Raw genomic sequence first — 23,875 nt, 5'->3', positions numbered from 1 at the left:
TCACACACCTTGGAAGAATTTCCGACTGTTCCCTAGAGTTTACTATTTTTGGTAACATCATACGGGACTATATTTATATCATCATGAACGATCGGTTCAAAAATAGAAATCCTGATTAAGGCATCATCCTTGTTAAGGCAGCCGTCATAAAGCACATCATCCTGGACGATTTTGTATCAGCCAGGTCGACAGGCTCAATTCAAAAAGAATCTGCCGCCATATCTATTCAAAAATTACTTATTTTTAGACATCGTCCCGGTGGATCAGCCTGGCCTATCAGGATCGACCTGGCCAATCCAGCATAATTTTTCTTAAATAAATCTAGCAATTAAGGAAAGTAATTAATGGTGATTTGCAAGATCACATCGGCTGGGACGATTGCAGGATCGTTCGAGCTGATTTGACATCGGCCAACATCTTTTCAGGGTGATGTTTAGGATAATTTTCCTCATATTTAAACTAATCATCCAGGATGATATCCTATCGGCCTAGATGATATGACCAAAAATTATCTAATCGTCCCTAACCGATCGAGCTGATTGAGTATAATTTATGCTGATCGACCAAGCTGATATTTATATTGGCCTGGACGATAAAGTCAGCAAGTTGCATTAATGAGCTCGTTTTGAGGTCTTCTATTTAAGCTTTTGACTAGGCACATTTGTAAGTGTCTTTGGCAGCCATTGTAGCTTCGTTATTTTGGGGGAAACTTGAAGAGAAAGCTTGAAAGGGAGTGAGGAACGGGTGAAGTCTGAGAGAGGGAGAAGATCTTGTGAGTGGGGACTCAAGGGAGCGTGGAGGGGGATTCCACACGGTTGCTCCTGTAGGCTTGTACCTTAATACCATTGGATTCAAGGCTTGTCTTTAGGGAAGTTCACAGAAGAAGAAAATCTCTTTGGTGTCAAAGGACCCGGTGACTCCGTCGCACCGGGGAAGGTGGAAGTGATTTTCTAAGTGCTTCTCCGCCTACTTGTGGGGGCTAAAGGAGAGACACTTAGTTAGTGCAATAATCAGAGGGTGCCTCTGAGGAGTGGACGTAGATCAAGGTTTGATATAACCACTATAAATTTGATGTGTACTTTCCTTTATTATTTCTGCATTTAATTTCTGCATTGTGTTTTCTCTATGGTGATTTTGGTTTATGATTATTGTGCTTTACTTAAAGAATTTTTAAAATACCAATTCACCTCTCTTAATTAGCCTTGGGCCAGGTCATAAGGGGCCAAACATCCCTAAGGAACTTTCAAGTGGTATTAGAAAGGGATTCATAAAAATAAGCTTTTGAAAGCTTTTGAATTTTGAATTCATGGCTAATTTTTGTAATCGTAATATTACGGAAGGTTATTCAATTACAAGACCACCTTTATTTGAAAATATTACATTTAATTTTTGGAAAATTTGTATGTCTACTTTCTTGCAATCGATTGATTTTCGTATGTGGCATATGATTTTATCTAGTTATTCATTACCATAACGAGTTTTAGCACTACAGGAAAATAGCTCATTTCAGACAGAACTTTCGGCAGAAAAAAATTCGTCGCAAATTCCGGCGGATTTCCGATGAATTTTTTTCAATGAATTCCCGACAAAATTTTTGACTGGTTTTCCGACGAATTTTTTTTGAATACATTTCAGGCGGACTTTCTGGCGGATTTCCGATGGAAAATTTTTTATTTTAAAATATAACTTAAATTATTTAATTTAATAACTTAAATTATAATTTAATTATTTAAAAACAAAAAAATTAAATGATTTAAATTAAAACTTAAATTATAATAAAGCGCGGATTGGTGGGGAGCTGCGGGAGCAAATGGCTCCAGCGCTTAAATTTTTTTTTTATTTTTCTTGGCATTCTGGCTAAAATGGCCACCGGAAAATGACATTTTTCCTGTAGTGTAGATAGAGTTAAAACTAATATTCCTTTTAATCAATGGAATATGTAAGAACAAATCAATGCTCAATTGAATACAAAATCTTTAAATTGCTTTTTATGTGCTTTAAATTCTGAAGATTTTTTGTTAGTATCCACGTACACCACTGAAAAGAAAATTTGGGATAAACTACAAACTATATACGAAAGCACTAGTGAAATCAAGCAATCCAAGTTGAATATGTTAATGCATGATTATGAAATATTTTCCATGAAATCTTATGAAATGATCTTAGACATGTATACTAGGTTTATTCAAATTGTGACATTATTGCATGATTTAGGTAAAAAAATTTAAATTTTGAAAAAGTTAATAAAATTCTTTTTTTCTACTGAATAAGTTTGATGCTAAAGTTGTTGCCATTTATGAATCAAAAAAATTTGAATGAATATTCTATTGATAATTTAATTGGCTCACTCATTGCCTACGAGCAAAGTTTGGGTCAAAGGCTTTTAGATGCAGGTGAAACGATAGTGCTAAAAGTTAAAGATACGAAAAAAGGTAGCTTAGTTGGTGACAAAAGCAATTACTTAACAAGTAAATCAAAAAGCTCACCAAAGCATAAGCATCAACAAAAGTTGAATAAAGATAAAAATGGTTAGAATGTTAATTTTTCTTCTGACGTTATTTGCTTTGGATGTAGGAAGCCTGGACATATAAAAAATCGGTGCCCTAATTTTAGAGTTTTTCCTGCAAAAGAAAAGGGTAAAGCAAAGCAAATTATAAAGTGGAGAAACAATGAAAAGCAAAAAATTTCTTAGGCAGATCTTGCTTCTAAATCATCTGATCAGGAGCAAGATGATGCTTAATTTATTTTGTGTGTAGTTTTTATGTTTGCATGTTTTGTTTGTTTTTTTTATTTTTCTAATTTTTTATTTATTTATTATTTTTTCCTTTCTTTTCTTTTTTCGTTAAATTTTTATGTGTTTTCTCTGATCAACCCACACGTTCACATTTCTAAAAATGAAAAACATACCTCCTATTTTTTTTAAGTTCTTATGAAAATTGTGTTTGACTTCTCTAAAAATAGTTAAAAGAAGGAAACTCATATTTTTTACTCTCAATCTCTGTTTCCTAAAAAAGATTATTCTATTTTTGATTTAAAATCTTTTTCATATTTTAAATTAGTTTTTGAAACTAAAAATTTTTCTCCCTACATTTTATATATTGCATAGGGATCTTTTTCAAGTTGTTGAATCTAACTCATAATTTTTTTAATCAAGAAATTCGCTTTGTCAATAGGATGAGTTTAATTTTATTTTTAAGATTTAAGAAAGGTATCATATTCAAAAAAAATTGGCCAATGATGTAAAAAAAAAAGATGCGCAATGACGTCAAATTGAGAAAGATACACAAAGTGTATCAAAAGAAAAAAGATGCGCAGTGCACAAACCAATTATCAAGAGGTATAAAATGAGCCCACAAAATTTAGTGCTTTCCATTCTTATATTTCTTAAAGCTTAAGAAAACCCTTGATACTTTCGATACTTGAGTTTTAAAATCTTGATTCCTGTTTCAATAATTCGTGCATTAATCTTCTATTAGATATATTTTTTGGAAGGAGTTTTAAAAAATGACTGTTTCTTTCTCTAATTTATTCCTTGATTTAGATATTTAATTAAAAAGTTTTTGAGCCTTTTAAAGAACTTGACTTTGGATTATCAAATTCTGAATTTTTAACCTTTTCCAGGCTATGCTTTGTAAATACAATTCTACTAAGTTTTTGAATAAAACCAAGAGGTAACTTTTTCATTTTAAAAATATTTATTTTGTTCATTAGATCAGGGATCATTTTTTGTCTTTTAATCATTTTTATTATTTGTGCCCCTTTTCTTTTTTATAATGTCAAAGGAGGAGAACGTACTGTTGAATTTGTATCCTTTTTCTTGTATTTTTTTCCAAAATATTAAAAACAACAAATATTTTTTTATCTCCCATTTTTTAAAAAATTTTATTCTAGTGAGGAGGAGATTAGGAAAAAATGTTTTCTTCTTTGTAAATTTAAATAGCAATATTTGTCATCATAAAAAAGAAGGAGATTGTTGCGGATCTGTTTTCATGATTTATGATTTTGATGATAGCAAACACTCTTATTTCTCTACAACTGCCTTATCTACTGACATTTTCAGGTCCACAAGATCAAACTTCTATTGGAACCAGCTCAAGATTGGGTAGACTAGATCTGAGTCATTTTATACCTTTTTCCTTTCTTGAGTCTTTTGTAATTGTTGTGGCTCCTGATGCTAAGTAACTTTACACACACACACCTTGGAAGAATTTTTGACTGTTCCCTTGAGTTTACTATTTTTGGTAACATCATCCAGGACGATATTTATATTTGCCTGGACCGGTTCAAAATAGAAACCCTAATTATGGCATTATGCTTGTTAAGGTAGCCGTCATAAAGCACATCTTCTTGGATGATTTTGTATCGGCTAGGATGATAGGCTCAATTCAGAAAGAATCTGCCGCCAAATCTATTTAGGAATAACTTATTTTTGGACATCGTCCCATTGGATCGTCCTGGTCTATCAGGATCAGGCTGGCTGATCCAACATAATTTTTCTTAAATAAATATGAAAATTAAGGAAAGCAATTAATGGTGATTTGCACAATCACATCGGTCGGGTCAATCACAGGATCGTTCGGGCCGATTTGACATCGGCCAGCTTCTTTTTAGGGTGATGTTAAGAATGATTTTCCTCACATTTGAACTAATCATCCAGGATGATATCCTATCGAATTGGACGATATGACCAAAAATTATCTAATCGTCCCTAACTGTCCGGGCTGATTGAGTATAATTTATGCTGATCGGCCAGGCCGATATTTATATCGACCAGGCCGATATTTATATCGCCTGAACAATAAAGTCGGAAAGTTGCATTAATGAGCTCATTTTGAGATCTTCTTTTTAATATTTTGACTAGGCACTTTTATAAGTGTCTTTGGCAGCAATTGTAGCTTCATTCTTTTGGGGGAAACTTGAAGAGAAAGCTTGAAAGGGAGTGAGGAATAGGTGAAGTCTAAGAGAGGGAGAAGATCCTGTGAGGGGGGACTTAAGGGAGTGTGGAGGGGGATTCCACACGGTTGCTCCGGCAGGCTTGCACCTTAATATCGTCGGATTCAAGGCTTGTCTCGAGGGAAGTTCACAGAAGAAGAAGATCTCTTTGGTGTCAAAGGACCCGACGACTCCGCCGCACCGGGGAAGGTGGAAGTGATTTTGTACGGGCTTCTCCGCCTAGCTGTTGGGGCTAAAGCAGAGACACTTAGTTAGTGCAATACTAGGAGGGTGCCTCCGAGGAGTGGACTTAGGTCAAGGTTTGATTAAACCACTATAAATCTGGTGTGTTCTTTCCTTTATTATTTCTTCATTTAATTTCCGCATTGTGTTTTCTCTGTGGTGATTTTGGTTTATAATTGTTGTGCTTTGCTTAAAGAATTTTTAAAATACCAATTCACCTCTCTCTTAATTAGCCTTGGGCCAGTTCATAAGCGGCCAAACATCCCTAACAAACTTTTAGTTTTTAAAATGAGCAATATCTGCTGGATGCTACTACTCCTGGCAAAGTACATAGGAGTCAAACCTAGCCTCCTACAAGGTTAAATCTCTCAAAATTGATCTATTAGTGATTGTTAGTGGAAAGGAACAGGTGTAGGAATGGGTCAAAACCTTCATTGTGTTCATCTGCTTCTCGATAGCGAGCATGGTGGTGAGAAGCACTCTGGATAACACTGAGGGAAGTATCAAAATAGAAGATTAGGAATTGATCTAGCAGTGTAAGAAATTAGAAGTTGTATTTGGATTATATAATAAAAGGTATGACGTGTCCTAAGGCCATATTAGAGATTCTTTTATGTTTAGGATCTCTAATGTAGGACAAATTAGAAAGATAGTGAATTAGAAGATTAGTTGCATTGAAGTATATATGAGCCATTTGAAATAGGTAGCAAGAGAAAGGATAGGAGTGATGTTAAGTCGATTATTAGCTTTAGGAATGATAGTATTTCTATGTATATATTGGATGATAAGAGCATCCTGAACTAAAATGTTGACATGGCCAACATGGAAGTTACTATTTAATCCTTTAAGGTTATTGTTGATAAGAAGTCCAACCAAATTCAAGATTTGCAGTTAAAATATGGATTTTTTCACTTATAGTAGAAAGATGTAGAAAAACATGAAGGTCTTCATAGGTGATTTCTACAGGATGCCTATTAACATATGAATGAAAGATAGTACAATCTCTGTTGATTCATAAGCACGCAAAGAGCTCAAGGAGTAGTTTAGATCAAAAAGATTACACAAGAGTAAGAAGGAACTTCAGAGTGGTGCAAGGAAAGAAGGGTAATACATGAAAGGGAATTTCCTATTGATTGATGATTTTGGAGGGTGTACTTCCAACCTTCTTATATCTATGGTAGGCTTCTTCATCAGCTGCCTTAATAAATCTCGAATCAACTTGATAGTGAGAACAACTTCCTATAATTTGTAGTTACTACTTGCCTCCCGTAATTACAAAAGATCAGAGTTTTAGAGGAGAAGGGAAGAGTGGAGAAGAATATGAGTGAAGAGAATAAAGGATTTGGGTTGTTTATATAGCATCGACCAAATCATTCAGGATGATAGTTTGAACATCCAGGACGATCAGGTGAAATTAATTCATTTAGATGATTGGTCAAAAAAGTTGGTCAAATCATCTAGGAGGGTATGATATAATCTTTGATGATTAGACACATGCATTCACCTCAAGGAGTCATCATGTATGATATTTGACTAAATGGATCATACAAGACAAATGTGTGGACTATCCAAGATGATTGATAATAATGGATCATCCTAAAAGCATTGAACACATCCAATCATTTATGCCAAGTGGATCATCCAAGACTAAATGAGGATCATCTAGTATAATCACCAATAATTGACTAAATCTAGCCATCAGTTGTGTTGTGATCGGAAAGGTGTTTTTTTTTTTCAGATCATATATGACGATATGAACCATCCTGGACGATGTGAATAAAACAAAAAAATTTTTAGGATATGAAAAGTGATTATCAAGATTTTTTCAAGACAAAAATAAAAATAGAAAAGAGTATAAAATCACACCAAAAAAAATCAAACATAAATAAAAAAATAAAAGAACACATTTTTTTAATCAATCAACTATAAACAATCATAAATTTCCCTTATGATTAGATTAAAAATCAATAAGAAATTATTTAACTATGTTAAAATTTGGAAAATGTAGAAAACTAATCTTGTTAACCCTAGTTAAACTCCTTATAGGTTAAAAAACTTTTTTAAATAAAAAACTAATTCAAAAAAGAAACGAGATAAGAAAAGTGATATGTTCAAGCTTCATTTTAGGAAAACAAATATCTAATTGAATAATATAGAAAAGTAATCAATCAAAATCTTGAGTTTCAAGAATTAAGTTTTTAAAGTTACTAGGTGGCACATGAATTCTTTTAAGATTTAAATATTTAAAAGAGAAGAAAGCTTATTTTTGTGGGATCATTTTGTGTCTCTTTTTTAATTATCTAGTGCATTTTATGTATCTTTTAATTTCTGATATATTTTCATGTATCTTGCAATTATTTGGTGGTCATTGTGCATCTTTTCATTTTTCTTTTGGGCTCATTTTGTGTCTCTTATCATTTTTGTGAGCTAACTTCATTTCAAAATCATAATCATATCTATATAATAAATGCACCTACTTGATCAAGAAAACTTGAAAGAGATTTAATGACTTTGAGTATTATTCATATGAGATAGATTACTGTAAGAAGATAAAATATATCTCAATTTCCAAGTCCATCTTTTAGTTGGAAATAGATTTTGCTTCAAAAAGAAAAAAATACAACACTAAAGGAGTTAGAGAAAGAGATACAATCATTGATGTTTCTAACCTTAACTGATTTATGAAAGTCAATCACAACATACAAAATCTTAAAAATAAATGCAAGGCAAAAATGTCATATAAGAAAATAGAACAAGCAATGACCTTTGATCTGATTCTTAAATAAAAAGAACTGAAGGGAAAATAACCTAAAAATGAAAAGCATGAATAAAAAAACATAAATAGAAACAAACATGTAAATAAAATAAAAACAAAAGCATCAAAAAAATAAAAAAAAATCAATTTCAAGCATTTATATCTATGACACCTAATCTGGTTCTTAAGATACTAAAAGTTTAAAAAACTAGTGGTTTAGTAAAAATTATCAGCAAGTTGGTTTTAGTGGCTACATGGTGTAGCTGTATGTCTCCTTCAGTAACATGGTCCCTAATGAACTGGTACCTTATATAAAACTGTTTGGTACTAGAGTGTTGGATTAGATTCTTTAAAATGTAGATGACACTGGTATTATTACAGAAGATTGAAATTGTTCCTACAGGTAATCCTAAATCTAAAATTTTTTACTTTAATTAGAGGACTTGGGCCACACAACTTCCTAAGGATTTGTACTCAGCTACAGTAGTATACATGGTAATAGAGTTATAAATTCTACTTGATCTGGAGACTAATGATTGCCCTATGAATTGACAAGTTCCAAATATTTTTTTTCTATTAACTCGACATCCTGCAAAATCTGAATCAGAATATCCTATGATTTTAAATGAGGTGCTATACCTAGGATACCATATTCCTAAGTTAGGGGTTTCTAAGATATACCTAAGAATTCTCTTAATATCAGTCAAGTGGGATTCTTTTGGATGAACCTAAATTCTAGTATAGAGATATACACTAAATATAATATCAGGTCTTCTAGTAGTCAAGTAAAGAAGTGATCCAATTATTCCTCTATATTTTTTTTATTAATAGATTTTCCTTTTGAATCCTTATCGAACTGAATAGTGGAACTCATGGGAGTATTGATTGGTTTGGCTTTATCCATTTTTTTATTTCTTAAGGATGTCCTTAATATACTTTAATTGACTAAGGAAACTTCCATCATCCTTTTGCCTTATGTTAAACCTCAAATAGTAAGTCAATTCTCTCATCATACTCATCTCAAATTCCTTACTCATTATTTTTGAGAATTTATCGCATAGATTTTTATCAGAAGATCCACACAAAATATCATCAACATAAATTTGGATAATGCGTAGTTCATCTCCTACCTTTTTTAGAAATAAGGTGGTGTCTATGTTCCCCTTAATAAATGTTATTTCTAGTATGAATGTGCTTAGCTTTTTATACCATACCTAGGTGCTTGTTTAAGTCTATATATTACCTTTTTTAATTTGAACACATGATTGGAAATTCTGAATTTTTAAAGCCTGGGGTCATTCAACATATACATCTTCCTTTATCACCCCATTCAAAAAGGCTCTCTTAACATTAATTTCATATAGTTTGAATCCCTTAAAAAAAGAAAAGGCTAATAGCTTATAATCTAGCTATAGGGGTAAAATTCTCTTCAAAATAAACCCCTTATATTTGAGTATACCACTTAGCCACTAATCTTGCCTTATTCCTCACTACTACTCTAGAATCATTCATTTATTTTTTTTAAACCCATTAAATTCTAACCACACTCTGGTCCTTATGTCTTTCAACTAGCTCCGAAACATTATTCATTATAAATTTATTTAATTCTACTTGCATGGCTAAGATCCATAATTCATCAAATAAGGCTTGATTTTGGTTGATTGTTCAGTCACTGAAATGAAGGCAGAATTATCTGCCTCTTTTTAAGTCTATGCCTAGTCTTAATTCCATCAAGTGGGTCTCCTAAGATCAATTCTTTAGGATGACTCAAAGAATATCTCTATTCTCTAATTTTAAGTTCTACCCTTTCCTCCAAATTTTCATATTATAATCCTTTAGTGATTTCAACAACCTCGTCTTCTTTTACCCTAGACCCTCCAGATTTATTAGATTTATCAAACACAACATGAGAGATCTCCTCAACTACCAGTGTTCTTTTATTAAAGACTCTATAGGATTTTCCAACACTTGAGTAACCTATGAAGACTCCTTCATTATATTTTGGATCAAACTTTCCTAGTTGAGACTTCCCATTATTTAGAATGAACACTTTACATCCAAAGACATGTAGGAGAGAGAGGTTGGGTGTCCTACCCTTCAAAATTTCACAGGATGACTTATTAAGTTTCAATTTAACATTCATCCTATTCAAAATATAACAGGCTATATTTATTGCTTTTGCCCAAAAGTATTTTGGAAGGGAGTATTCAGCTAACATGGCTCTAGCAACTTATACTAAGGTTATGTTCTTTCTTTTAGCTCCCCCATTCTACTGAGGTGTCCTAGAAGCTAAAAATTTATGATCTATCCCTTACTCCTTACAAAAAGATTCAAATATTTTATTCTCAAATTCTCCATCATGATTGCTATGAATAGTTAGAAATTCACAACATAGCTTCCTCTGAATCCAAGTGCAAAAAAGACTTAAACTCCTTGAATGATTCACTTTTATGAGAAATGAATCTAACTCAAGTAAACCTCAAATAATCATCAACAATCACAAACCTAAAAAATTCTCTTTTAAGCTTACAGTGCTTATAGGTCTAACGAGATCCATGTGTGTGACTTCTAAGAGTTTGCTAGTGTTAAAATCTTTGATTGAGTGAAAAGACGATTTGAGTTATTTATCTAATTGACAAGCATCACATAGGTGGTCTTTTGTGAACTCTAGTGTGGGAATTTCTCTCACTAAGTCTTTTTGGGTGATCTTCCAAAGATTTTTCATACTTTCATGACATAATCTCCTATGCTAAAACCAGGATTAATTAGAAATAGTTTTTAAGCAAAGAGCAATATCATATTTAGTGCAATTTAAATCAAGCATGTAGAAATTATTGATCCTTTTTCTCTGCAAAATAATATTATTATTCAAGCTTATTATGTAGCTGGTAGACAAAAAAATTATGTTGAAGCCTTTATCACAGAGCTGACTGATGCTAAGCAAGTTATGTTTCAATACATCAACAAGTAAAACCTTTTTAATGATGAAATTTTTAGAGTTATTTATTACAACTGACCCCACCACTCTCATGGTGGTGTTATCTCCAAGTGTTACCTTACTTCCTGTTCTGGCCTCTAGCAAAATAATTTGATTTACATCTCCAATTATATGCCTTGAACATTCATTATCCAGGTACCAAATACTTTCACGATGCCTTTTATGAGAGCAACTCTACAAAATCATTAGATGTTAGATTTGGGAACCCAAATAGGTTTGGGTCCCATCTTATAGAAATAAGAATGAAATACATGCATGCTACACTATGAGTTTTGAAGTTTTGGTCTCCACACTAAAATATGTTCTATGGTGAATGGTACAAGTGTGGGAGATATGTCCTAGTTTACCACCAAAAAATATCTAACACTGGGAAAAGGATTTACTAATTTATTCGGGTTATGATGCCTCTTCCTAGGTTTGAATTATGCACGATATTGTGATGGATTGTAAAAATCTTCAATTGAAGGTAGTTTTTTTATTTTCATTCAAAGCATTTATTTATATTTATAAAAATTGGTTTGTAATTTTAAGATTTGAATTTTCAACTTTTAAAGCATGCTCCTCATTATCAATTTCAGATACAAGACTTTTTAATCTTTTATATGCATTTCTTAGTTCAACATATAAACATTTCAAGGAATCATGCTCATTAGTTAAAACAAGATGCTTTTTATTCAATTCATCAAATTCATCAAGTAAATTCATATGATTGCTATATAAAGTGGAATAATCTTTTCTTATGCACTCATACTCTTTTTTTAAAGTTAAAAAATTAGTTTTAAGGCTAACATACAGTTTCTTAAACTTCCAATATGAAGAATAATTTTTTTTTCATAAACTTCAAGTAATTGATCATAAGTAAGCTCACATACCTCTTCTTGATAAGTGTGATCAAGATGCTTATCAACCATTAAACATAAGTTTGTTACCTCCTCTTCTGCTTTAGTTTCAAAGGAGTCTGATACTGAGTCCGTCCATAAATCCTTTTGGATCCTTTTCTTATCCTTCTTGAACTTAGGTTATTCCTCGCCCTTCTCCTTGCTTGGGTGAACTTTTAGAGTTAGGCAATCAGACTTCAGATGCCCTAGCTTCTTGCATTTAAAATAAATAACATCAGAAGAAACTTTAGAATTTTTATTATTCTTACCTTTATTCCATTTTAGATGATGCTTTTGCTTTTTCCTTAAGAAGCTCTCGAATTGCCTAGTTATTGAAGCAATGTCATCATTTTATGAATTAGAAGAATTAGTGTTATAATCATTAGCCTTTAAGGCTATAATTTAATCCTTTTTCTTCTCACCTATATCAAGCTGCCTTTGGTTCACTCCTTGCTCGTAAGAAAAGAGTGACCCAAGAAAGTTATCGATTAAATAAACATTCAAATCCTTAGATTCAGTAATGGCAGTAATTTTTGAATCAAAGGAAGAATGTAAATATCTTAGAATCTTGTTAACTTTTTCATAGTTTGTCAATTATCTTCCTAAGGCATGTATTTTCGATTGGTTTTCCTGGTTATATTTTGATGCCAGCATTTCTTTTCTTAGCTACTCATCTAGTCCTAAGTTGCTGGGTATTGGTATGGATTATTGTTCGATCCCCTATTACTTCTGCCTGGGTATTTTTTGGGGTGTGCTGGAGGTTCTTCTTTGGCCCTTCTCAGCAAGGCTATTGGATGTTGGTAAGGATGTTTGTGGGTTTCTTTACTGTAACCTATGGCTGGGCATTTTGGGGGTATGCTGGTGTTTTTTCTTTGGCCTTACTCGGCTAGGTTGTTGGGTGTTGTTCAAGCTTATCGTGGTTTTATCTTTTGTAACATGTGGCTTATTTATTTTGGGTTGGTTCTGGTGGTTGTTCCTTGTTGGCGTGATTTTCATGGGACTAGGCTGATGGGTAATTCTTATTTTTTGTGGGGTTTGCCTCATCCAATTCATTAGTTTTTCCTTGGCTTGGATCCTATGTGCTTTCTTTTGATTGGGATTAGGCTGGACTGGCTTTTAAATTATGATTTTTCTTGCATCTTTGTTTCTAATCATTTTTATTGGATGATCCTTATTCCTGTATGTTGGATTAGTTATGCTGTCTTTGTTGGTTTGATTATTTTCTTCTAAATTATTACTCCTTCTAGTTCTTCTAGAATTTCCATGGCGGTTTTTCCTATTGCAATTTTATGGATATGATGGTTAATGTGACTAAGAATTGGTTATATACCTATTGATTCAAAGCTCCTAGTTTTTATGGCTATGTAGTCTATGACTAGTGGTATTTCTATGATGGTTTAGGTGTGCATTCTCATGCTTGTTTACATATTATTTGGATAGTTTGGAGGCGGTATGTTCACTCTTCTAGTTATGTTACATATTATGTGGATAATTGCTAGTCTTTCTTTACATTTATTTGTGTAATTTCCACTTTGGCTACCATTTTCCTTTGTAGGATCTTTTTAATGTAGGTGATTATGCTCGTGGATTTTTGGAAGGGAAGACGGAGCTTGTTGCTGGTTTTCCACATGTTCCCTTTATTTGGGTGCTCTTTCTTTTGCACCATAGATTATACCTGAGTTATTTTGTACTTTTGTGTAGCAAGGAACTCGGGCTCCTAAGATTTTTTTTTATTTTCTTCTTATAGCTCTTTTGAGCATTACTGATCTTGAGTTCCCTTTAAGGACTTTGTACTTTTTTTTTATTAATCGGTAGGCCCTTTTAGGATTTTCTCAAAATAAAAACAAAAAAAGAGGGGGTGAATTGGTAGTTTTTAAAAAGTTTAAACAAAAATAAAATGTTTTTTTATCTTTTTAAATATTTTAAAACAAAACAATAACTCCTTATGCGGAAGAAAATTAATTTTGACAATAATAATACAATCAAGTATTTCAATCATAGAACAAATCACATAAAAGTGCAGAAATGAGATGTGGTGAAAGTAATAAGAAAGAATACATCGAATTTTATAGTGGTTCGGTCAAATCTAACATACATCTACTTCTTGGAGACTCCCTCTCCAAGTATTGTACTAATATGAAGTGACTCTCCTTTTGCTCCCATAGCAAGGCAAAGAAGCCCTTACAAAATCTTTCCATTTATACGGTGAGGCAGAGAATCTTGAATCCTTTTACTCCCTTATAGAGTAGGTAGAGAACCTAGGAATTCTTTACTACCTCCTGGAGTAGGCAGAGAACTTGGATCTAATACTGAAGATGATCTCCATAGAGCCACCAGGAACTAGTGGAGAAACTCGAAGAAGATGATGAACACCTTGCTTGGAGAAACCTTTATGATTCCCTCACAAACTCCCACTCACAAGGATCTCTCTCTCTCTCTCTCTCTCTCTCTCTCTCTCTCTCTCTCTCTCTCTCTCTCTCTCAAGCTTTCCCTCTTCCTTCTCTAAGCTCCCTCTTGGATAAACTCCATAATAAAAGATTATCTCAAAAGATAATTAGAGATTTTAAATAGAGAGCCTCCAAAAGAAGCCATAATTTTTAATTATGTGAAACTGATCATCTTGGATGATCAAAGGATCATCCTATATGATTAGAAGAAAATAGCCCTTTCAGTCAGGATGAATGACATTGCTCTGTACGATTAGTTCAAGAGAAGTATGCTGGTCATCTTCTATGATACAAATATTATCTTGGATGATTAGTATTAAAGTATTAAACTTTGTCTAGTATGATATTTGGAGGTGCCTTATTGTCCCATGCACTTCTCTATCGTCCAGTATGATAGGGGTATATCATCCTGAATGATTAGTTGAAAAATTATGGTATTCTTTTGGTACGATAACTTGAAATCCCTTATCATACCAAACATGTTCTCTATCATCCAGGATGATCATCACCAATCATCCTATATGATCATATTGAATTATATTTTACCATAATTTTTCTCCTAATCATGGTACTAATTTAGGAATGATTGACCTGAATCCTCCAAGATGATCAACATCGTCTGATACGATTAATACAAAATTTAAAAATTAAAATATTTCTTAAATTATGGTTGGCAGTAATTTTCATAATTTGAACTGATCATCCTAGACGGTAGGGATTGTCCAGTATGATTAGTTTAATCACTCAATAAACTCGGATACCATAATTAGGGTTTTTATTTTTAACTGATCATCTAATGTGATTTGAGATTGTCATGTACAATTAGGTCAAAATAGAGAATTTTCTATCTTACTAAAATTTTCCTCCTGAGTGTCTGTGTGTGTGTTCAAGGATACTTAGTTTGAGGTCCATCAGATACATGACTTGACTCAATAAAGATAAGAGGTATATTAAAATTTAAGTTACATATAGACTCAACTAGTCTACCTGATCTTTAGCTGATTTGCATTGCAAGTGATCTTGTGGATCTGAAAGGTTAGTAAGCATGGAAAATAAAATAGATATGTAGTAATAGTAGTGATAAAGAAAATAATAATGTTTGTTATCATCAAAATCACAGTACATGGATCTAGAATTGCAACATACCCTACCAAGAGTAATATTATACAGTACCTTATCATAAGGGTTTTGTGCCACCAACTTTCAAATTTTTCATTGGAATAGAAAATCTGAGATAACAACTGGCCCACTTTCGAGTAAGCTATTACAACTAGGGGGGGTGTCAGATGCTCTACTTCTTTGCCAATTTTGTAGTAGTCTTTCTAGTATAGCATTCGTCTTGTATACAAATATGCCCAATGGTTCAATCAAAAATTTTAATAAACTTAAAAATATATTAAAAAGATATTTTTATGAGCGCTTAGTGTACAACCATGGGAAATTTTGTTGTTGAGAAGCAAAAGCTGAGGGAGTCTTTAGTTGGGTACATCTTGAGGTGCCAAATATTCTCGATGAAGTGTGAACCCAGTTGTAAGAGCAACACACAGTGGAGAATCTTTTCAAGAATATCCATAGGTTTATTGCTTTCTTGTGAAGGGCTTCACTATTAAGACATTTGAGAAGCTTTTGAACAAGGCTAGTAACTTAAATGAAGAGGCTCGTAGAATGCCATTCTTGAAGGATCAATCTGATGAAAAGGAAGTTCACAAGCCCATCAAGTCCTTCAAAAGATAGAAGCAATAATTTCAGTGGTTGATAAAGGAAAGTAGCCAGTAACCAGCCAGCCTAGTGTTCCTTCACCAAAGCCAGGTCAGAAGAAACCATTCCAAGTGAACTTATACCCTACTAGAGACTCCTTTTTCATCCCTTTTAGAGAGAGATTGGCATAAATTTATTTATTTAAAAGGGAAGTGATAGGAAAAATCTTTAAGAGTCTTTCAAAGAAATTAGACTTCTAGTTTCCATAAGCAAGACAATCAGAAGACATAAAAAAGGATGTTCCAAACTATTATCCTTGCCATTGCATGGTCAGCCACCTGATTAAAGATTGCATTTTTTTTTAAAGACTGCCTTGAGAGGAACATCAAGCAAGGTAATATTGTCATTTCAAATAAATATTTAGTCAATATGGGATAAGGGTCGATCAAAGTAGTTTTAGGTAATCATTCTAATATTTCTCCTTCAATAAAAGATGGTTGGGACATTACTTTGTCCCATGCACATAAATAGTTAATTAATAAATTTTTTTATCTTTATCAATAGCTATTAACAAGAGCCCATGACTCGATTTTGGAGGTTGACATGGATATTTTATAAGAGGAAGTTGAGCTGCTTCCCTCTTAAGTAGTTGTAAGAACTACTGTATTAAATGACAAATAAAAGAATGATATTTTTGTAGAGAGGAAGTGTATTGATGATAAATGTATTGGAGCGGTGTAATCTCTAGGGAAAAATAAATATTAAGCATTTTTCAAAAACCGCTACATATTCATTTTATGTATTTAATTAAGTTGATCAGCATGCATTGCATTAGAAATCTATTTAAAAATGAGTCTAAAATTTTAATTGCATTTGCCTTAAGCATTTTTACCCTATATAAGTCAAAGGACCAATTAGGATCCGTTCTAGATTTCAGTCCTGATTCTCAAAAACTTAAATAACAATGTCCCCACCACTCTTTCATAAATATTGGAGTCATTGATTTAAAATCGACTAGGTGGTTAGTTGGCTTCCCAATCTAGGCCGAGGAAAGTCTTGATTTTGCATTGCATTAGCTAGATTCAGACTACTGTGTTATAGTGTCCAAATTTAGATTTAGGATTTGGGACAACTTTTGAATCATAAGACCCTAACCTCTGGGAATATAATAACATATTTCTAATAAATTAATCAACTCAAATTAAATTTCTCTCAATCCAAAATTTATAGCACAACACTTAGATTAGGTTGGGACACTTCTGAATTATTTTTGAATCACAAAGTGTCTCCAACCTTGCTTCCTTTGACTCCAAAAAACTAAGTGCTCAATCTTGCTCCAATCTCACTTGAAATTCTAGTTTCACCTTCTTTGATATCCACTCCTTGGAATCCCCAAAAAAAAATTTCTACCATTATTTTAATTTGAGTGTATTCATAGGAGATTCTGGTTTACTATGATGTAATTAACTGTAAGATCTTATGCTCGTAGGAGATTTAGAACTTAGGTCAATTTTTCAAAATTTAATTAATATTTCTTTTGGGAAATCAAATTTATAATAATCTTTATCGACATGATCAAATGATTACTAACAGATGATATCTTCTTTCTTTGGAAGATATATCATGTGTTAACATAAATTAAAATATGAAATTATCTATTATTTCTCTTGATTATCATCATCCAATAATTGACTAAATTTCATCTAGACCCTTTAGGTCATATGTGGTTCTCCCTTAAATAAGGCTACGACATTCAAGAGAAAATATAAAATTTCGAGATTGAACATGTTAAGAGATTTTATCTCCACCTTCAGATGCGGTATATTATCCTGAATGATTTGCTTTACTTCAGAATTAAAATTAAAATTTAATTCTCAATTTTCTCAAAAAAATTTAATTTAGATTTGTTTTGCACCTTAAAAGGAAATTTTTCTTTCAAACACCAATAAAAAAATGGCACGCCCAATGAGTCAACTCTCTCTCTCTCTGCATCTTTAATATTGATGAAATTTTATTTCATCAGTAGCCTTAACTACATATCCTTCTATTGGTTCCTTTACTCATTTCTTTCTTAGGAAAGATAGCCAACATCAATTTTTATGTCAAAAAGAGAGATGTAATGTCTATTTGGGAATCGAGTTTTGACCTTCTACCCCAAGATTAATCGACTGGGAAATATTGTCAAATAAAGTTTTTAAAATCTCCTTATCAATTTTATGAACCTATATCACTGAGTTTAACTCAATATGAGGAGTTTTAAATTTGTTAGGAACCTTTTCGATCTTGTTTCTAAGATCTTTAATCTTTCAATTTTCTAGCATTGACCTTCCAGCTCTATTCAATATATAGAGAGGAAAGAGTCAGGAAACAAACCCTTGTGAATTTTCCTCCCCGTTTTGTAAGTCTTTGAGTTGGGTGAACATCTAATTGTTTTTGTTTTAAAATTTGGAAAAAATTCATCTTTATTTTCAAAATCAAAATATTTTAAAAAAAAAATCTTTTCATTCTCAATCTGAAATTTACACCATCATATACCACCCTACAACGTTTCATTGTAGTTTAGAATATGCAATGAAAATTTCAATCTCTCTCAAAGTCATAACTATCCTTTGCATTCTATCATCACATGTTGGATTGAAAATCCTACAACTCGACATATGTGATAGAATACAGGGTGTGTTATGATTTTCAAATTTTAATTTCAAAAATTCCAAATTCCAATTCTATTCTGACTTCTAGAAATTCAAACTCAATTCAATAGACAGCAAGCTGCTTTCACTTTTGAGAGAGGTTTGACATATGAGGAGCTTTATTTTGGGAACATAATTCAATTTGGTTTTGGTACTGTTGAGCTATCATTAATTGGTGAGAAATTACTCAACCTGAATGTTATTGAGGTGAATAACCCCATTTTAGGATAGGTGTTTGTATCAGGGCCTGACCCCCTTAATTCTTATAAGAAGGAAAGAGGGTCATAAGCCATAGTTGAGAACCCTGAAACAAATTTGTTTTTTTAGAAAGGGTCATGTTTTGGGATCCCATTTACCAATAAGGATCAAAAGAAGAATTATATGGGAAGGGTTAGGAGGAAAAAAACCATGTCAAGAAAAATTGTTGAGCTTAAGACTTTAAGCCAAGTAAAGATAGAGGCTGTTGAGGATCTATATATTCTTACCTCCTCTCCAATCATTGAAGGGAGTCATTTCCACCCCTTAGCTTATGTTGCAGGGGACGAGAGGGTGGCTAGGATATCTAGTTTCCAACCATCCGCTATCAAATACTCAACTAAAAATACTCCTAAGGAAAAATGACTTCAAAGATCAAGGATGTTAAGAAACATTATTCATACATGTGCTGCCCAAGCAGAGGAGAAAAAAAAGTAGTATATCAAACACTTGAAGAAAGCCATCTCCTATTACTTTGAGATGGAAATCTTTAGGATGAGAAATCTGATGCTAAGAATTTGACTCCCCAACCTAGTAGAAGAAATAAGAAGTTTGTGTGACAGCCAATAATATCTATGTTAATAGATGGATATCCTTGAGTGCCACGCCCTCCCTCCTAAAAAATGAAGGGTACCATAGTTATCAGATATGAGAGAGGCTTCCATTCTACTGGAAGGCCACCAATTCCTTTAACAAAACCTTCAAAGCTGGCCTTAGTGGTAGTAAAAAATTAAGGAGGATCTTGGAGCCAAAGGGAATACTAAAGTTAAAGGCAAGAGGCCCAAGTCTCCAAAAAAGAAATATGTCACTTAAAAGAATATCACCAAATTTGATGTCCCTCCACTTATAGTTGAGCCACCTCAGTCTTCAGTTGAGACATTAAATATGCCAGCTAGTATTATTCAGACTCTAGTTAGTCCAGTTGTCAGTTTAGACTCTAGTTAGTCCAGTTTTCATATTTCAATTGTTGATTCAGTCAATGTTTTAGTTGATTTCCCAAACACCCTTTTTAGATTCCACATGTTGTCCCTGAGCTCCCTACCCATGGATCTGAGGAGTTTACCTTGCATGATGTGGGAGTTACACCCTCCAAGCTCCTATATCATCTCTTAAGGAAAATATCCCTCACCCAATAGAGGATGCTACACTATTGACTACCGACCCAAGGACATTCAAAGGGGAGGACATGGTTCAAGATGAAGACAAGAAGATAAATAAGCAATTGATGGCAGAGCCTCCTAGAGCTGATGATCTTAAGCTCAAGCCATCATTTTTAAGTTATAAGATGAGGAGTTCTATGACATGATGGATTACAAGGGTTACTTTCCCATCGACTATGAAGTGATGGGGGACAAATAAGTTGATGAGTTACTATAAGAAATTAAGGAGATTTTGAAGAAGAAAGTGGCTAAAGAAACCTTTAACCCATAGTTAGATGACATGCTCATAGATGAAAATATACCAGTTAGTGATGCTTATATGGTTGAGACCATGAGATCAATTAAGGAAATTGAGCCAAGTAAATGTCATTTTGGAAAGGAGGAAGGCTCAGCAGCTGTTGACTAAGTTCAGATGGTTCAGTGAGAGCAAGAGATGAAGATCAGCACATAAAAAACCTGGAGGCATAAGTGACAGACATTGCTACAAGTTAAAGAAATGTAAGAATAGCAAAAAAATTCATAGTATGCTTCCCTCAAGCTATGATAATCTGTCTCTCAAGTGATCACTAACCAAACCAAAAAAGTAGCATTTAGTTCTGAATTCCCTCAGTTAGTGTCAATAGTCCCTCAAGTTCAGCCAATAATTCCTTCAGTTCCTCTAGTCTAGCCAACAATTCCATCAGTCCCTCCAGTTCAGCCAATAATTTCCTCAGTCCATCCAGTACTAGCCTAGAAAGATCATAAACATTTGATTAAGGACCATGTAAGGAATCCTTAGCCTATTCCCAACGGTTTGCATCTATTCCAAAGGGTAGACCCTACCCCGAGGAATAAGATTTAGTCTCTTATCCTAAGGGTTTTGGGCTACCACCTTTCAAAATTTTCATTAGAATAGAAAATATGAGATAGCATCTTGCCCACTTGCGAGCAAGCTATTGCAATGTTGGGGGGTCAGATTCTCAACTTTTTTATTAATTTATTAGTAGTCTTTCTAGCATAGCTTTTAAATGGTTCATATTTCAACCCACTAGTTTAGTCAAAACTTTCTATGAACTTGAAAATCTATTCTTAAAGTGATTTTTTTGGAGCAAAGTAGCGCACGACTGTGTGAAATCTCATCGTTAAGAAAAAAAAGCTAGCGGAGTCTCTATTTGAGTACATTTTAAGATGGTGAAATATCTTGATGAAGTGTGAACCCCATCTATAAGAGCAACATGTAGTGGAGATTCTTCTAAAGAATATCCATTGGTCTATTTCCTTTCTTTTAAAGGGTTTGTTGCAAATCTGATTTCAGGAAATAGAATTTTAATGATAGCAAATATTTCTATTTTTCTACGACTGCCTTGCCTACTAACGTTTCAGGTCCACAAGATCATATTGCAAATCAAACTAGCTCAAGATTGGATAGATTAGGACTGAGTCAGCTTGTAGTGTACATCAAGTGTCCTGATGCTAAGTAACCTTGCACACACACACTTGGGGAAAAATTATGTCTATTTGATTAGAGTTTTCTCCTTTTGATCACATTGTCCAGGATGATCCAAAAATCATCCTGGATGATTAGTTAAAAATAGAAACCCTAATTAGGGCATCCTGATTAAGGCAACCATCATTAAGCAAATCATCCTGGATGATATTAGCATCGTACATGACGATAGGCTCAAATCAGAAAGAATCAGCGGCCATAATTATTTAGGCATGTTTTATTTTTGGACAACATTTAGGATATCGTCCTGGATGATGCAGTTCAATTATACCTAAATTAATCTAGTAATTAAATAAATAAATTAAGTTTTGATTGCTCGATCATATCGTCCTAGACAATCACAGGATCATTAGAGTTGATCAGTTTATAAACCTTAGTTCTTCCTGGATGATGTATAATTTGCCTAATTCTATTCAGGGTGATGCTCTGGATAATATGTACTGAATTGAACTAATCATCCGAGATGATCAAGGGATCGGCCTGGATGATTAAGTTATTTTTCCATCGTCCAGACATCCATTCAAAGCAATGTTCTGGATGATATTGGTCATTTTATACTAATCAGCCCAGATGATCATGAGATCGTCCTAGATAATTTAATTATTTTTCCATCATCCATACATCCATATAGGGCAATGGTCTGGACAATAATCGATGACTTGAACTAATTGTACAGGATGATATCCTATCATTCTGGATGATCTGAATAAAGTAACCTTCTAATCATCCAGACTTTTCCAAATTTTCCTAGCTGATTGAGCTGGATATGTACTGATTGTACGGGATAATCGATTGATTATCCTGGATGATAATGTCAGTTTGTTGCCATTAAGATTAAATCCAAATATCTTCTATATAAGACCTCTTATTTTACCCAAGAATGAATCTTTTGTTGTTGTCCTGACCTGAGAGAGCCAAGAGAAGAGGGAGAGCGAGGGAGAGAGAGAGTGAGAGAGGATCTTATGAGGGGGAGTTTGTGAGGGGTTTCACAAAGGTTTCTCCAATTAAGGATCTAAGTCATTTGCTCTGGTCATTATTGTAGTCCATGATCCCTAGTGTGAGATTTTGATAATGACAAATAATGTTGATTGAATTATTATTCATTTAACTATTTTTATTTCTACTTTTGTCTTTGAGCACTAAGATTTCAGGGAAATCACAAGTAACTTAGGATAAAAAGAAGACTTGAGACTAGATAGAGTAGGAGTTGGAGTTTATAACATTATAATTTTTTATTTATTTTTTATTTTTTATTTTGATGAGTCTGGCCACAAATTGTATGAAAGATTTAGCAACCATGCACACACACAGGGGGAGAGGGTTTTAAAATGAAGGAATTATTTCTCTGTAAACCATACTATATGAGTTTTAATCATACTGAATGATCTGATCTAGCTCAAATGGCTATCTATAAACAAGTCATACCGTACGATGTGTATCGTACTGTATGATGTGTTTCTAATTAAAAACCCTAACAACCAGATTAATTTAAGTAAGTTCTTAATTCATAAATTTTGAACTGATTGTACTGCATGATCTTATCATACTAAATGCTAATTTTGAATACTTAGTTAAATTAACCTTGTGATTAGTGCGTAAATCAAGGATTTTCTTATGATTGGTTATCATATTGTATGACACTGTTTGTACTGTATAATCAACTGAGGATGTTTTCGATTATCCCAGCATCGTACCGGATGATCCATTGATTTTATGCTAAATGTATTGTACGAAGTGGATCATACCATATGATATACAGAGATGAGTTTTCATCATCCCAGTAATCATCTTGTATGAACAGAAGGATTTTTACATATTATACTGGATGATATTATATTGCACTGTATGATATTATTTAGAATTTTTCCTGTTTGTAATCCTTCGTACCGGGATGAAGGCTGTTTTTGACTTATCATATTATACAATCATAACAATTATATTGAAATTTTTTAGAGCTTCTTGGAGCTTATTTTAAATATCAAAACTTATATTTTTTTTATTAAAAGAGTAAGTGATAGAGGAACGTGATTAGAGGGGGATTCATTGAGAGAAAGCTCTTGAGAAGATTTTAGGGTTTGTGAGAGGAAGGAGAAGGTGTGCATTATGAGGGAGGAGTGTGAGGGAGATCACATGGTTGCTCCAAGCTTGCTATACTTTGCTCCTCCTATGGCCTTAGAAGATCTTGTGGGAGGCTCTCTGAGGGAGAGATTCTCCTACGTCCATGTCCTCTAAGGTACTCTGCCATCTCCAGGATGGAGAAAAATGAGAAGCTACGCTGCCATCATCAGGAGGGTAACAATGCGCTTAGCACTCCGCCACATCGAGTTGGTGAA

This window comes from Dendrobium catenatum, unplaced genomic scaffold (assembly GCF_001605985.2).
Source record: "Dendrobium catenatum unplaced genomic scaffold, ASM160598v2 fragScaff_scaffold_1456, whole genome shotgun sequence".
NCBI classification, from domain to species: domain Eukaryota; kingdom Viridiplantae; phylum Streptophyta; class Magnoliopsida; order Asparagales; family Orchidaceae; genus Dendrobium; species Dendrobium catenatum.
The sequence above is the reverse complement of the archived record's forward strand: the minus strand, read 5'-3'. Positions refer to the sequence as shown.